The sequence below is a fragment of the Oncorhynchus mykiss genome, chromosome 17 (genome assembly GCF_057628025.1).
Source record: "Oncorhynchus mykiss isolate SJ-2025 chromosome 17, ASM5762802v1, whole genome shotgun sequence".
Classification (NCBI taxonomy): domain Eukaryota; kingdom Metazoa; phylum Chordata; class Actinopteri; order Salmoniformes; family Salmonidae; genus Oncorhynchus; species Oncorhynchus mykiss.
Window position 1 is genome coordinate 2,155,001 of NC_143038.1, and position 15,580 is coordinate 2,170,580.

Consider the following 15,580-nt stretch of genomic DNA (forward strand, 5'->3'; position numbering starts at 1 on the left):
ACAGTATGTTACAAATTACAAGACAAATGAAGAAGAAAGGCGGGAGGGAGGAAAAAAACGGAGGAAAGCTGCAGAAATTGTCCAATAAATGCAAGAAGAAGAAAAACAAAGTCAAGAATGAAGGAGAGGCGAAGGAGGGGGTGAGGATGGTGTAGTACCAGCACAGAAACACAGGAGGTACTGTGGCAGAAGAGCTGCTAAACCAGGTGGTGTTCAACAACACCGGAGAGAGAGAGAGAGAGAGAGTGGAGGGAAAGTTAAAAAGTGAATTACAGAACAACAACAACGGTTGTATGCGTGTAATAAAACTTAATACAATTTAAATAAAGCGATGAGATGAGTTTAAAAATGTTAAATGAAACCGCTTCTTTGTTCGCTTTCAAAAATGGAAAAACATTTTGGGGGCCAAAAACAAAACAAAAATGCTTTGGCAAAGCAGCAGTATGGTGGTACTGGGTCAGATCTGTAGGCTAACTACGACTCACGGATAGAGAGAGACACTGAGAGTCGGAAGAAGGGGGGGGGGGAGCAGGACGGAGGAGAAGAAGATAAAAAAAACAAGAGGACTCGAATCAATGTTGGAAGAGTGTACGACCGCTGGCAAACCCGGGCTGCAGTCTTCTGTCTTTTCCCCCCTCTTTCTCTCCAACTGTCTCTCTCTTTCTCTCTGTTCCTCTCCACTTTGCTTCTCTAACCATTGACTGAGTCTGTGCCAACGCGCACAAGGCCCACCTACTTGGCACAGAGAGCTGCTCAGCCTCAGCCAATACGCACGCTCCGAGCGACTGAAAGGGAGGGGAGACAGAGATATGGCAAAGAGGAGGGAGGGAGGAGGGGGAGGTAGGGTTGGTGGCTGGTAGTGGAGAGAGTGGAGAGAGATAAAGAGCAAGGGAGCGCGCAAGAGAGAGAGAGAGGGAGCGAGCAGGAGGGAGGAAGGGAGGGAGAGGGGGATTGTGTGTGGAGCAGACAGAAGGCATGTCATTAGCCAAATAGACAAGTCCAATCTAGTGGAAAGGCAAAGTCCAGTGGATATTCATTTTACATGCACCAATCCAGACAGCACTGGCCGCCTCTACTCCACCTACCCGCCCCCCTTCCTCACCCATCCTTGTCTTCCATCACCAGCATGGTCACCACCATCTCATCAAACCAGCACGATCTCTCTGGTTGTCTCCCAAATGGCACCCTCTATTCCCTATATAGTGCACTACTTTTGACCAGAGCCCTATGGTCCCCGAGCAAAAGTAGTGCAGTAAACAGGGAATAGGGTGCCATTTGGGACGCAGACACCCTCTCCCAGTGCACCCGCCCAGAGCCAATCCTTCCCTCCCCTCTCTCCCCCTCTTTCTCTCTCTCCTCCGCTCTCTGCTCGTGTTTCACCACCTTGGCACAGGATGCCATGAGAAAGAGCAGCCCCAAAATCCCACTAGACCCTCAAACCAAGCAGCTGCTCCTGGATTTACCACACAAACAAAGAGAGCGAGAGGGGGAAAAGAGGAGAAGAACAACCATTCCGTTCCCCCCTTCCCCCCCCAAAAAAATCCATCCATCCATCTTCTATCCAAAAACACTCACTCTGTTTTAAATCACTCTCTCGCATTTGTTCCAAACTGGACCTTTTTCTATTCGTTCGCTCACATTCATTCCAATTCCAAAATGGCCCTTTTTAGCAGTCGTGTGCTTGACAACAGTGTGTTCAACACACATTAAAGGTTTCTGTTACAAATGTAGAGAGCATTCCAATGAGAGGGGTTCAGTCAGTGGACAATGGAAACTTGGGAACCGAACCGGTCCGCTACGGACTGGACCGTGTCTCTGTAAATGTAAATGCAGCCTATACGCTGTTTACGAATGCAGGGCATGCAGATATGGGAGACCTTACAAAGGATCTGTTCACTGCAAGTCACAAAGGTGTATCGGCTGTCTGTGCCTCCGAAAATACACATCGCCCCTTTCTTTGTAATATATAAAAACATGACATTTCTATTGCTTTATTTTCATACTCCAACATGTAACGTTGGACGTAATGCATTTCCCTCCAGTGACGTACAGGACATATGAAACATCAGGCAGGTTGAACAGCAGGGAGTTGGCGACTGACTGCATCACCCTGGCTACCACTTTACTTGCTCTCATTGGCTGTCTGACCCTAGTGAGGAAGGAAGGAGTGTACCCACTATGGGACAAGTGTTCAGGAAATAGGACATTTGGGTTCCACAGGGGATATAATTCATATATATATATATATTGTATATACAGCATTTCTGAGGGGAAAACAAAGAGGATAATTATGCTAAATATAACATTCTCACAGCCATCCCATGATGGTATAATTGCTCACACACACACACAAAATCACAAATCTAAGTGATGTGAAAAAAAATAAGTAAATTCGGGCCAGGAGGAAATGACAGAGATTGTGTCAAAAATGGGCAAAATGGGAGCATCATGTAGGTCCTCTGGCATGGAAGTAGAACTATTTGATTCTGGCCCGATGGCCACTCTCTGAACATCCCTACAAAGACCAAGAATCCTCTGGTTCCAGCCCAGGGCCATCAGATCTACACGGCCATCTAGCCCAGCTTGCTCTCTCTGCCTCTGCCTGACAGCGAAGCCACGGCCTGGCTAGCCGGGTGTCTGGCTGCATTGTGCTGGATGGTGGTACTGAGCAAAGACCCAATCTGGACAGGCTGGGCTGGACGGGCACTGGTTGACGAACATGCTAATACATAGGCGGGCACCGAATGTGGGAAGGAGAGACAACACAGTAACTCTGTGGGCACAAAATGTGGGGCAGAGCACCAAATGTGGGGAAGAGAAGTTACAGAGAGGGGAATTTGGGAGAAATAACAAGATGAGAGGAGAGAGAGAGAGAGAGAGAGTTGGAGAGAGAGAATAAGGAACGAGAGAGGGGATCCATACCATCTCTTAAGTGAGCGTTAAGCATATTGTATAATACAAAGTGATGGGGAGAGATGGCTACTTTACAACCCATAGGCTACTATTGCCTCAAGTATCGATATTGTCATAAATATCACCCATATTGTCACAAGTGTCATATAATGATGCTGCAACCACAACCAGACTGGAACAAAAACAAACAGAAAATATCGTCAAGTAAATGAAGGAAAGCTCTCTATGGTTCTGCATAATATAAGATAGCACAAGATTCTATTTTTACACTATTCATGCAAAATATTCTATCACAGACTGGCAATAACATTTCCATAAATCTGATGAGGCAAAGTAAAGAGGGTTCAAGCAAGCTCACATTTTTCATATATATATATTTATGTGAATCAACCGACATGACGCCAACACTGATTTGATTGGACTATTTTGTGTCTGAGATTTATTTGATAAAATCCAAAATACCTCAATAAAGCCACGCGTTTAACAGCTGAAGCTTTCGTTCCCAGATTAATCTTAAATTATGCCTATTATATAGCGCCGGACCACTGTAGATACGAATAAACATGACCTACACGTGTTTAATATAATTAGCCAAATGCAGAACTTTTATTATTTTGGCCAGGACACCAGTCTGTGGCACCCTACCATTTATTATGTGGCAGTTAATATCATTTTTCAAAACGTATTTCTTGCTTTTAAATAGGAGAGACATGCCTAGTTATAGTGGATATGTTGGATGCATTTGGCCATTACATGCGCTCGCTCCGCAGGCGGTCGGTGAGTGTGTGTCTGTCGCCAACGGCCGCCTGCCATGGGCCTCTTGCCGCGGGCCAACGGTATATCTACTGGTATCTCCTGTTCTGCAATCGTGTTTTGGGTTGTTTTGAGAGAGAGAGAGAGAGAGAGAGAGAGAGAGAGAGAGAGAGAGCTCATCTTATCTCCGCGTTCCACTCTCTCTCTCTAAACGGTGACCTTTGTTCGCGAGGCTGCACAGAGGATCTCCTGCGCTTTCGTTTCTCACAAACGAAAAAGAGAGCAAGTGAAGAGGGAGAGATGGGGAAAAAACGAGTGTTTGGAACTGGGAAAGCTGCCTATAGTTTTACCAATGAGTGTATATATATATATGAATGGACAAATCCATCGAGTTTACACACAAACCGCGGGAAAATCCTTGGAGTTGTGTACAGAGTGAAACAACTGCCAAAAAGGCAGACAAAGGGAAAAGAACGAGAACGTTACCCGAGGCATTATGGTGTGTAACACACACAGTTCCATTGTTGCATTTTTATTTCGAATTGCTTATAAAGAATCCGCAACAACCCTGTCATATAGGCCTACCAGCAAAACACGTTTATATAGCCTATAGGCCAACATTTTATAGGACGGTAGGCCTATTGAGGATATCAGAAGGCCTCTGAACAAACTGAGTGGATGGCACTCACACATGAGAAATAGGAAAGGCCTAACATTCCATATGAGGGAATTAAAAGCCTTCTCTCTACGTGTGATACTATTGAATTATAAATTAATTTAAGGTCTACAAAACGTTTTTCTACTTCATATCTAATTTAGAAGTGACATAGAAGTGATATTGAATAGAAAGCTTTCCTTTGTAGGCCTGAACCAATTAGGCATTAAATTAAGCCGAAAGGTAGCACTAGCAGTCCAGAAAAAAACATAAACAAGTCCCCGTTAAATTAAAGCTATAAAGGCAAGTACTAGAAATAAACCTTTAAATGTAGATAGTCTGCCTAAACATTCTACCTAAACATTCAAATAGCCTATCTCTTTATCTTGAAAGGAACACGTAGCCTACTGGCGAAGCCTGCCAAAACGAGTCTCTTTCTTTCAATAGCCAAGGACTGAGCAGGTAGCCTAACGTTGGATGAAAACAGCACTCAGCACAAATGTAGGCTATATTTGCATTGCCAAGATTTACAACCGGCAGAAAATAAAAATAAAAGCGTTGCCGAGGGGGAAAATAACTGCTTGCTGTGGGGACCAGTAAATTGTAATCTCTTCCAGAAAACATGTTCTGCTATAGCCGCTTTCTGTGTTTCTGTAGAACCACTTTAGACGACCGCGGCATCTCTGAACTTCTCTTCTCTCTTGTTATATTTGACTCACATCATATAGACTGTTAAAATAGGAACAAACCTCCTCCCTTGTTATATTTGACTCACATCATATAGACTGTTATAATAGGAACAAACCTCCTCTCTTGTTATATTTGACTCACATCATATAGACTGTTATAATAGGAACAAACCTCCTCTCTTGTTATATTTGACTCACATCATATAGACTGTTATAATAGGAACAAACCTCCTCTCTTGTTATATTTGACTCACATCATATAGACTGTTATAATAGGAACAAACCTCCTCTCTTGTTATATTTGACTCACATCATATAGACTGTTATAATAGGAACAAACCTCCTCGCACTTCATCTCAGTAAAAACAGATCCAAGTGGCGGGAAACTCCGCGTTAGGCGCGAGGCTCAACCAAAAGCAGCAATACTTGCAGCCAAATTGGTCAGCTTTTTCTCACACGAAAATTGAACATTTTACTATTCATAAACACAAATATACCCAGTGTGTGTTATCTATAGAGCCAATGTTACACTACATATCATTTTGCTTCCAGGTTTTTACTCTGAATAGGCCCATCTGCAGACCTACATGGACCTAATGGTTTCTAACAATTTTAACTATCAACCCCATATAATAATCCACATGATAAAGATTGACTACAAATAATTTTTCAGAATAAGATGAATAAAGAAATTGTCTATTTTCATACATTATCTGTAGGTTATGTGGGCCTACGGATGGAGCCTATTTGTAAGTTACTAGAATCTTCTGTTTTGTTCTAGTATGGCCTTAAACGAGTAGAGACGCATCATGTAATAACATCAAAATAATCCTACATAGATAAATGAACCATGAATACACCCCAAATATATATTCAATGTTTCTTTACTGCTTGAAATGACTAAATAAATACATTACATTTTGACAAATTCTGCTACATATTGAGATTTAACAACTGATACGTGCAACTAATAAACAAACGTCATCATTTCTTGTGCATGCTTTGCCATTTCATTTGAACCTGGTTGCCATCTCTGTTGAGCAATTCCATTCCACTCCTTGGTCATTTACCAAAGACATGAGTGGAACGTCAGCTAAAAAAGACTTGTAGATCCGAAATCAAATGATCAAGTTGATTAAATGATGTTTCATTTTCGTGCACTTCACCTTATAGCCTGAATCACTACGAAGGTACATTTACTCAGAAACATGCTTCTGATTTACAGGACAATAGTGCAATCCTCTATTTCTACTGTTGGCCAATTTTGGTAAATTCAGTTATAAACAATGAAATGCAATATAAAAGCTCATTCATTCATTTTCTAAAATAGTTTTTTTTTTTAAAGAGAGAGCAATTAAGTTTAATTTAAATGTATTGTTTAGACAGTTTGGTAACCTAAACGTTTTTTCCTGTAAATAACATAGGCCTTTTATTAGGTTTAGCAGTTGAGTATAGGGAAAAATTATATTTTCTTCTAAAATACAAAATGTACAGTAGAAAAAACGAATTAACCACCAGCATATTTGTATAAGCTAATTATAATATTTGGGAATAATAAAATGATGTTTCTTTACTCAAATGCCTTGCTCAAACATAGTCATATCATGCAGAACATATTATCAGGTATAAAAACACATCAATCCATTGCTATTCACATATCACTGCTTCTATAGTCATGTTTCTTATTTTTCATAGTAAAAGTTCTAGAAATGCATTTTAGGGATGCAATACAAATAACACAATACAACTATCGTGTCGATGGACTAGATTATTATTTCCGTATTAGGCCTACTTATAAATAGGGATATGATGTAAAAAATAAAAAAAAATATGGCTAAGGTCAAGTTGTGGAAGGAAATCGAATTAGTTAAAAATGCGATTGGAACGTATGACTACTTCATTCTATTTTAGTATAAGGTTCATTCAAGATGGTGAAGCAATGACTGGTGAGTGACACCGAATACCGGAGAACTGCACGTATTCTCTTGCTCTCCCATAAAACACAAAGTCACTGGAGAGCGCGAGGACGGACGTGTCACAGTTGAAATTGGGAGGACAACGTTCGACATCTGCTCAGTAAAATCACATATTGACAGGTACTGCGATGATGTAAGGGAAAGAGTGCGAGGGATTTGGACCACGGCACAGAGGGATATTTTCCACGTCAAATGCTCGTGTGTGTGTGTGTGTGTGTGTGTGTGTGTGTGTGTGTGTGTGTGTGTGTGTGTGTGTGTGTGTGTGTGTGTGTGCGTGTGTGTGTGTGTGTGTGTTGCTGCTTACTTTCTAGGGTGTTCTGTATTCAAGTTCCGGTGTTCTAGAATAGATTGCGGAATTACTATGAGTCATGAAGTTGTTAAAAGGGCCTGTGCTTTGCCTAGAAGATCCAATGCAAACTTCTTAACTTCCCTCCTAAACTTTGTACAGGGCAGGAATATCTGCATTAGTATGGAGCATTCTGCCATTTAGGCTGCTCTGTATTAAAAGAAAAAGGGGAAAAATGTGTTCTTATAGCTACAGCCAAGTTTCCATGTTTTCTTCCCACGGGGAAAGGAGGAAAAGCAAGGTGCGCAGGACAGCAGAGCCGCACTGCAGTTGCAGCAGACTAGCGTTTGCAACTGTGTATAAACCATAGGGTTTAAAAATACAGGTTACAATAGTGTCTCTTCTTCCTCACAAACACACGTTCTCTCTCGCTCGCTCGCTCTCTCTCTCACAAACACACACTTCCTCACACTCCACTGCATAATAAAACACAAGGGTCTCTCTCGCTCTCTCTCTCTATACATCCCCTTATCCTCTCAACCTGCATTCACTGCCAAAATCCAGTATAGTACCAATTTGGTGCCATGCACTTGAATCAGTGTAACTGCAACCACTTTTAGTCTGCCCCAGCCTAGTCTGCCCCAGCCTGAAGTTAACATAACTCCCTGAGAAAATGAGAAGAAACTCTCTGTCTGTCCTTCCTTCCTTCCTTCCTTCCTTCCTTCCTTCCTTCCTTCCTTCCTTCCTTCCTTCCTTCCTTCCTTCCTTCCTTCCTTCCTTCCTTCCTTTCATTTCCTTTTCTTTATTTCTTTCTTTTCTCGTTAGTGAGGCAGTTAGAATGATGATTAATGTGTGTCTGTGCATCGTTTGTAATTATCCCTGTTTACACACGGACTCATTACTATGTGTGAAAGTCTGGAACCATTTCCGTGGCGAGGGAGTGAGTGTATGTGTGTGTGTGTGTGTGTGTGTGTGTGTGTGTGTGTGTGTGTGTGTGAGGCCCTGAGTGTATTTGTGCTATAAACGAATCCAGACGCACAGGGCCCTGCCCGGATCGGAGCCTCTTCCAGTTATAAACTGCAAATCCCAGAATACATGGCAGGAGGCCTCGTCCAGACAATGGCCCAGTCATATTCTAACAATTTCCTGCCTGGTAATAAGAGGACTACAATATCACAATATTGACAATTGATACAGCAGCCTAACATTACTGAGAGGATTCATTGTGTCTATTGGAATGCGAAATAACGAATTCATAACCCATTGATTCAGCCATTCATTGATTCATTCACTTTTTATTAATTTGTGCATTCAGTGCTACATGACATTATTAGGAGTGTATATTTCAGTGCAGAGCAGGGAGAAGCAGCTAAGCGGATCAGATATGTCACTAAGTCCCCTGTCCATTATAATAGTACTACTTGCCCCCGGGGCGGCACTAGGTATTCTCTGTCTGCCCCCCAGCTGGTCGGCTCCATTAAAAGTGAATGCACAGCATTCCCCCCAGCAGTCCACAAGGGCGGCCATTCCTGAAAAGGTCAAGTGGGCAGTGCTTGACACTCAGAGGGGAGGGCAGGGTGTGTGTGTGCGTGTGTGTGTGTGTGTGTGTGTGTGTGCATGTGTGTAGGGGGGACAGACAGACTGTTTTCCAGCTAAACGAGAGGGGGGGACTGTCTCACACTCTGAACCTGAGTGTGTATTTGTGTCATGGACACTGTCTGACACACATGACACACACATACACACACACTTAAGTTCATATACAGTATATATCATATTCCAATAACAGCTTGACCACAGTACAGCTGCAGGGACTTAATATAAACCTTGGATGAGTGTTGGTGGAGTACAGCAGGAATGAAGCAGATAATCAAACCATATATCCCCTTCCCTCCTCTCTCGTCCCCTTCCCTCCTCTCCTCTCCCCTGCTCTCCTCTCTGCTCGCCTCCCCTCTCCCCTTTCCTCCCCTCCTCTCCTCTCGCCTCCCCTCCTCCCCCCTCTCCTGCTCTGTCAACAGCTCTCCCTGAAACAAGAGATTGAGTGGGAACTCACTCTATTGAGTGAGTTCCCTCCTCTCTCTCCCTTTCCCTCTATCACTCTCTCCCTTTCTCTCTATCACTCTCTCTCTCTATCAATCACACTCTCTCCCTTTCTCTCTATCACTCTCTCTCTCCCTTTCTCTCCATCACGCTCTCTCTTCCTTTCTATCTATCACTCTCTCTTCATTTGTATCTATCTATCTATCTATCTATCTATCTATCTATCTATCTATCTATCTATCTATCTATCTATCTATCTATCTATCACTCTCTCCCTATCTATCTATCACCCTCTCTATCACTCCCTCTCCATATCTATCATTCCCTATCTATCACTCTCTCTCCCCTTCACTCTCTCTTACTCCCTCTCCCTTTCTCGGTTTCTGTAATTCTCTCTCTTTTATTCCTCCTCAGTCCTCCCTCTGCCAGTTGGTGAGGCGAGGTGCCAACCCTTCCCCACCGCCGGGCACGATGCCCTCACCCTTTATGCAAATGTCTCACAACCATCCCACCAGCCCAACTCACACATTCATTCTGTACCCCACCAACCCCAACACCAGCACTCTTCCCTAATTCCACCACCCTTTCCTCGCTCTGTCACTCTGGTCTGCAGTCTCTCTCTCTCTCTCTCTCTCTCTCTCTCTCTCTCTCTCTCTCTCTCTCTCTCTCGACAGCTATCTTTATTTCTCTCTCTGTAACCCTTACACTCTCTTGTCATCTCGGTCTCTCTTTCTCCCCTCTGTTCCCCTTCTCTCTCTTTCCCTCTTTTCTCTCTCACATGGACCACCCCACACAGCTTGACTCAACCAGACTCCAAACTAGTACAGTCATTTATTACACTAGTGCCAAACAGACAAGTGCTGCGAGACTACCTTTTAGCCTCCCTAGTTCACCACGCGCGTACACACACGCACACACGTTGATGATGCATTGTACTGTTCATAAGAGGATACTACTTTACCAGTCTGTCTTCACCAGTCGGTCATCACCAGCCACGACAAACTGTTTTTGTAAATAACTCCCATTGAGATGTAGTGTGTCAGTTGATGTAATAGGATAGTAATGCTATGGGTCTGTCATCACCGTAGAATACATTTAATTACCCTTTTCATTGTGAGGGATGGCCGCATTGTCCTCCACCACCTACTCTAGGATTAACTGTCCTGTTCTCCTCCTATCGAAACCCTAGTCCTCCACCAACTGTTACACTTGTCAATCTTGATTAATTAAATTGAACTCAAACAAATCTTAGTTAGGGACCAGAGATGTTCCTAGTAAGGTCATGTTTGTTTTGAAGGAAAACTGGCCCTAATCATGGTAAATAGAACTCCACTAAAGTTCTGTGGCTCGGTTACAGCATCCTCTGTTACAGCATCCTCTGTTACAGCATCCTCGGTTACAGCATCCTCTGTTACAACATCCTCTGGGGCGGCAGGGTAGCCTAGTGGTTAGAGCGTTGGGCTAGTAACCGCAAGATTGCAAGTTCAAATCTGTCATTCTGCCCCTGAACAGGCAGTTAACCCACTGTTCCTAAGCCGTCATTGAAAATAAGAATTTGTTCTTAACTGACTTGCCTAGTTAAATAAAGGTAAAATAAAAAACAATATATCCTCTGTTACAACATCTTCTGTTATAACATCCTCTGTTACAACCACAGCTGACAGACAGATAAATGCAAACACAGTTTTGACCAGGGTCTATAGGTCTCTCATCAAAAGTAGCGCACTATATAGGGAATAGGCTAACATTTGGGATTCAGCCAGGGTCTGAGAGGAGACTCCGGGGAGGGAATCACATCTCTCCAACAGTGCCCGAGCCTGACGGACGATTTAGAACCTGTTCAATTTAATTCAGTACTAGTAGATCAAAACAGTACTTATTCCAAACACTTTTTTCTACTTCCTACGTCAGGGGTGGGCATCTACGGCCCGCGGGCCCAGCCCATTCAATAGCTAAATTCATGGCAGAAAACACCTAAAATGGGCACTTATTCCAAACACTTTCCCTTCCAAACCGTAGTAACACAGCTACAGATGTGGTGGTGGTACCGCTGGTTACACTGTGAGTCAGAACAGAAGAGAGAGAGCTGGACTGTTCTCCTATTCTGAGAGTAGCTGTTGCACGTACACGCGCACACACATAGACACACATACCACAAGCTGTAGCTGCCACGTCAGATGCTTCTCAACTTCTTGGCTGTCAGTCAGGAGACGCAGAGCTGATTCAGGGTGAAAAAAAAATGAGCTTGGCTTTAAAGCTACAATCTGTGATCTAGGAATATGTTCTAGAGTTCACTTTCAATTCTAGATTGATTCTTGAAGAATATAACTTGCGTCGTGAGCCTATAGCACAACTGTCCTTATCCTGTCCTATCCTTTCTTATCCTACCCTATCCTATCCCATGCTACCCTATACTACCCTATCCTATCCCATCCTACCCTATCCTATCGTATCCTACCCTATCCTATCCCATCCTACCCTATCCTATCGTATCCTACCCTATCCCATCCTACCCTATCCTATCCTATCGTATCCTACCCTATCCTATCGTATCCTACCCTATCCTACCCTAACATACCCTATCCTAACCTACACTACCCTACCCTATCCTACCTTATCCTATCCTACCCCATCCTATCCTATCCCATCCTACCCTACCCTATCCTACCCTATCCTATCCTACCCTATCCTACCCTATCGAATCCTACCCTATCCTATCCTACCCTATCCTATCTACCCTACCCTACCCTACCATATCCTACCCTACCCTATCCTATCTACCCTACCCTACCCTACCATATCCTACCCTACCCTATCCTATCCTACCCTACCCTATCCTATCTACCCTACCCTACCCTACCATATCCTACCCTACCCTATCCTATCCTACCCTACCCTATCCTATCTACCCTACCCTACCCTATCCTATCCTACCCTACCCTATCCTACCCTATCCTATCCTACCCTATCCTACCCTATCGAATCCTACCCTATCCTATCCTACCCTATCCTATCTACCCTACCCTACCCTACCATATCCTACCCTACCCTATCCTATCTACCCTACCCTACCCTATCCTATCCTACCCTACCCTATCCTATCGTAAACCCAAAATATATTTTTTTTATTACTCCCTCGTTTACAAACTGCCGTATTGCTGAGAACGAAACCCGGACTGTAGCTTTCAAATGTGCAGTGCAGCAGCCGCAGCCGAGCCAAGCCTCACACCACCACTGTGGCCAAATGAGTCAAGCCAGAGTTATAGCTGCTACTTCATCACCAACAAAAACAGCCGTGTGGGTTTGACCTCTGCTGCACTGTTCAATCATGCTTCAGACTGCAAGAGAAGATGGTTTCAGGATGGAGAAGAGAGAATTCCAGAATGTTTACTGTTATCAATAGTCCCGTTACAGTGTGCACGTACACACACACACACACACACACACACACACACACGCTTTAGGGCCGAAAAGCGAACACACAGGGTATATAAGAATCAGATGTACAATAGGATTCAGGGTTTACATCGTTCTCCAAATGGAGAGATGCTGTATTGTGTGAGTCAACATTACAGTTTCTGCCTTTTCAAATATGTGATTCTTCAGGGGGAAAGGAAAGGGAACTCTGTTTAAGTCTGTGTCCCAAATGACACCTCATTATCATAAGGTGCTAGTCAAAAGTAGTGCACTATGTAGGGAATAGGGTGCGAGTTGACACGCAGACCATAAAGGGGGATAGAGGAGGATTAAGAGGAGGCACATTTCCATAATATCTGATTCCTCAGATAGGTACTTGGCTCGTAGCACTAGCTCCCTCTAAGTAGTATAATATGGTCTGTGTCCCAAAGGGTACCCTATTCCCTGTATAGTGAGCTACTTTTGACCAGAGCCATATGGGGTGGTCTAAAGTCGTACACTATATAGGGAATAGGGTGCCCTTTGGGACACAGACGGGGTTTTGATGCATTAGTATCAGCATTCCATCACATCCCGTAAAGAAACTCAATATGTTTATTATCAACCATTTTAATCTGGAGGAGTAGACAGGAGTCAGACAAGGTGGAGAACCAGGTCGGGTTTAACAGAGAGGCTGACTGGGGAGGGAAGTTGGGTAACTGTCTTTGGGAATGAATGACATTCCGTTCTTAGACAATAGACTGGCAAATGGAGAAATAGTTGTTAGATCGGCTAGACGGGCTGATTTCCAAGGAAAGCTAGCAAAGTAGCTTTTTAGTTTGACAAAATCTGAGATAAGACCAATGGCTTGCTCTTACTGAGAGAGAGAGAGAGAGAGAGATAGGGGGTTTGTGTGATATTGTATGTGTGTGTGTGTGTGTGTGTGTGTGTGTGTGTGTGTGTGTGTGTGTGTGTGTGTGTGTGTGTGTGTGTGTGTGTGTGTGTAAAAAACCTGACTACACACTGCCATGCTATGAATCACACACACACACACACACACAAAAGGAAAATCTTGACGTAATAAATTAAATGGGAAGTTTTTCATCATTCCGATATTTGTTTAAAAGCGGTTGAGTATTCACTTATAAACCTCCCATAAAGCCTCCAACTCAAAATTCCTCTGTTTGGAACACGAGAGAGAACATTCAAACAGTGTAAATTCCCATTGCTGGGAAAAGGATCGGCTCTATTCCAGGACCAATCCATAACATCTGAATATGAAAATAAATACATTGAGCGCAACCGGGAAAACACAAACTGCCGGGAACGAGTTCAATGCTCATTGGAGATGTATGTTTTTCCTCCTACATGGTTGCCCCCCAAATAGCACCCTATTCCCTATATAGTGCACTACTTTTGACCAGGGCCCATAGGGCTCACAAACACCCACTACTCTCACTGAGCTGGCTTGTTGTCGCTCCTGTTCCAGTTAACACACCACAAGCCAGAGAGAGTACCGCAAGAATGTCTAAATCAGCATCATTAGACCTGTGTGTTCTAAACACACGCGTTTCCCCTGAGTCTGGAGCCCTGGTGTGTGTGTGTGTGTGTGTGTGTCTTTAAGTCAATAAACACAAACATATCACCATCTCCCACCCAGCCACAACCCCTTCTAGCTATCGTGCCTCCCTAGTTGTAGCCACCAGCCCCCCAATACCGCCAACCGCCCTCACCACCGCACCCAATACTGTCAACCGCCCTCACCACCGCACCCAATACCATCAACCGCCCTCACCACCGCACCCAATACCATCAACCGCCCTCACCACCGCACCCAATACCGCCAACCGCCCTCACCACCGCACCCAATACTGTCAACCGCCCTCACCACCGCACCCAATACCGCCAACCGCCCTCACCACCGCACCCAATACCACCAACCGCCCTCACCACCGCACCCAATACCATCAATCGCCCTCACCACCGCACCCAATACCACCAACCGCCCTCACCACCGCACCCAATACCACCAACCACCCTCACCACCGCACCCAATACCACCAACCGCCCTCACCACCGCACCCAATACCACCAACCGCCCTCACCACCGCACCCAATACCACCAACCACCCTCACCACCGCACCCAATACCACCAACCGCCCTCACCACCGCACCCAATACCGCCAACCGCCCTCACCACCGCACCCAATACCGCCAACCGCCCTCACCACCGCACCACGTGTGTGTGGTGAGAGAGGGGGCCCCAAATGTCTTTCATTTGCGGGTCCGACTCCCAGTTGAAGAGTTGCATGTGCGTGACTGTGTGTTGAAACTCCACAGGTGAGATTGGTCAAATGAAACTAGGAATAACGTAAGGAGTGTAACAATGGAAAGGGTTAGAACTGAGTTTGGGGTAAAACCTTCCAATCCACATCTGCATGTGTTTTACTATGGTTTCACATTAACTTACAATTACCTCTCAGCACATGTTTGTGTGTGTGTGTGTGTGTGTGTGTGTGTGTGTGTCTCTTCCCCAATCCATATGGTATTATCAGCCGTCATTACGGACAGTTTAACAACGATCATCATCAGAGTTGACTGATTCTTACCATGTTATTATCAGCCGTCATTACGGACAGTTTAATAACGATCATCATCAGAGTTGACTGATTCTTACCATGTTATTATCAGCCGTCATTACGGACAGTTTAACAACGATCATCATCAGAGTTGACTGATTCTTACCATGTTATTATCAGCCGTCATTACGGACAGTTTAATAACGATCATCATCAGAGTTGACTGATTCTTACCATGTTATTATCAGCCGTCATTACGGACAGTTTAACAACGATCATCATCAGAGTTGAC

The 15,580-nt window shown here is 44.1% G+C and overlaps 1 protein-coding gene across 49 annotated transcripts in view; it reads right to left on the reverse strand.

The window, feature by feature from the left end:
- LOC110485646 (nuclear factor 1 X-type) overlaps positions 1–15,580 on the reverse strand; it is a 153,520-nt gene that overhangs the window by 100,149 nt on the left and 37,791 nt on the right. For 14 of the 49 annotated variants that reach the window (XM_090204462.1, XM_090204451.1, XM_090204438.1 and 11 more), the window contains exon 1: positions 1–703. This exon is cut by the window's left edge and continues 97 nt beyond it. The exons of 28 other annotated variants lie outside the window; for them this stretch is intronic. The gene's annotated coding sequence lies outside the window, so the exon portion shown is untranslated. Of the gene's footprint in view, positions 722–15,580 lie in introns of those variants that run through there. 7 more of the 49 variants (XM_090204447.1, XM_090204433.1, XM_090204426.1 and 4 more) reach the window with 5 other exon arrangements.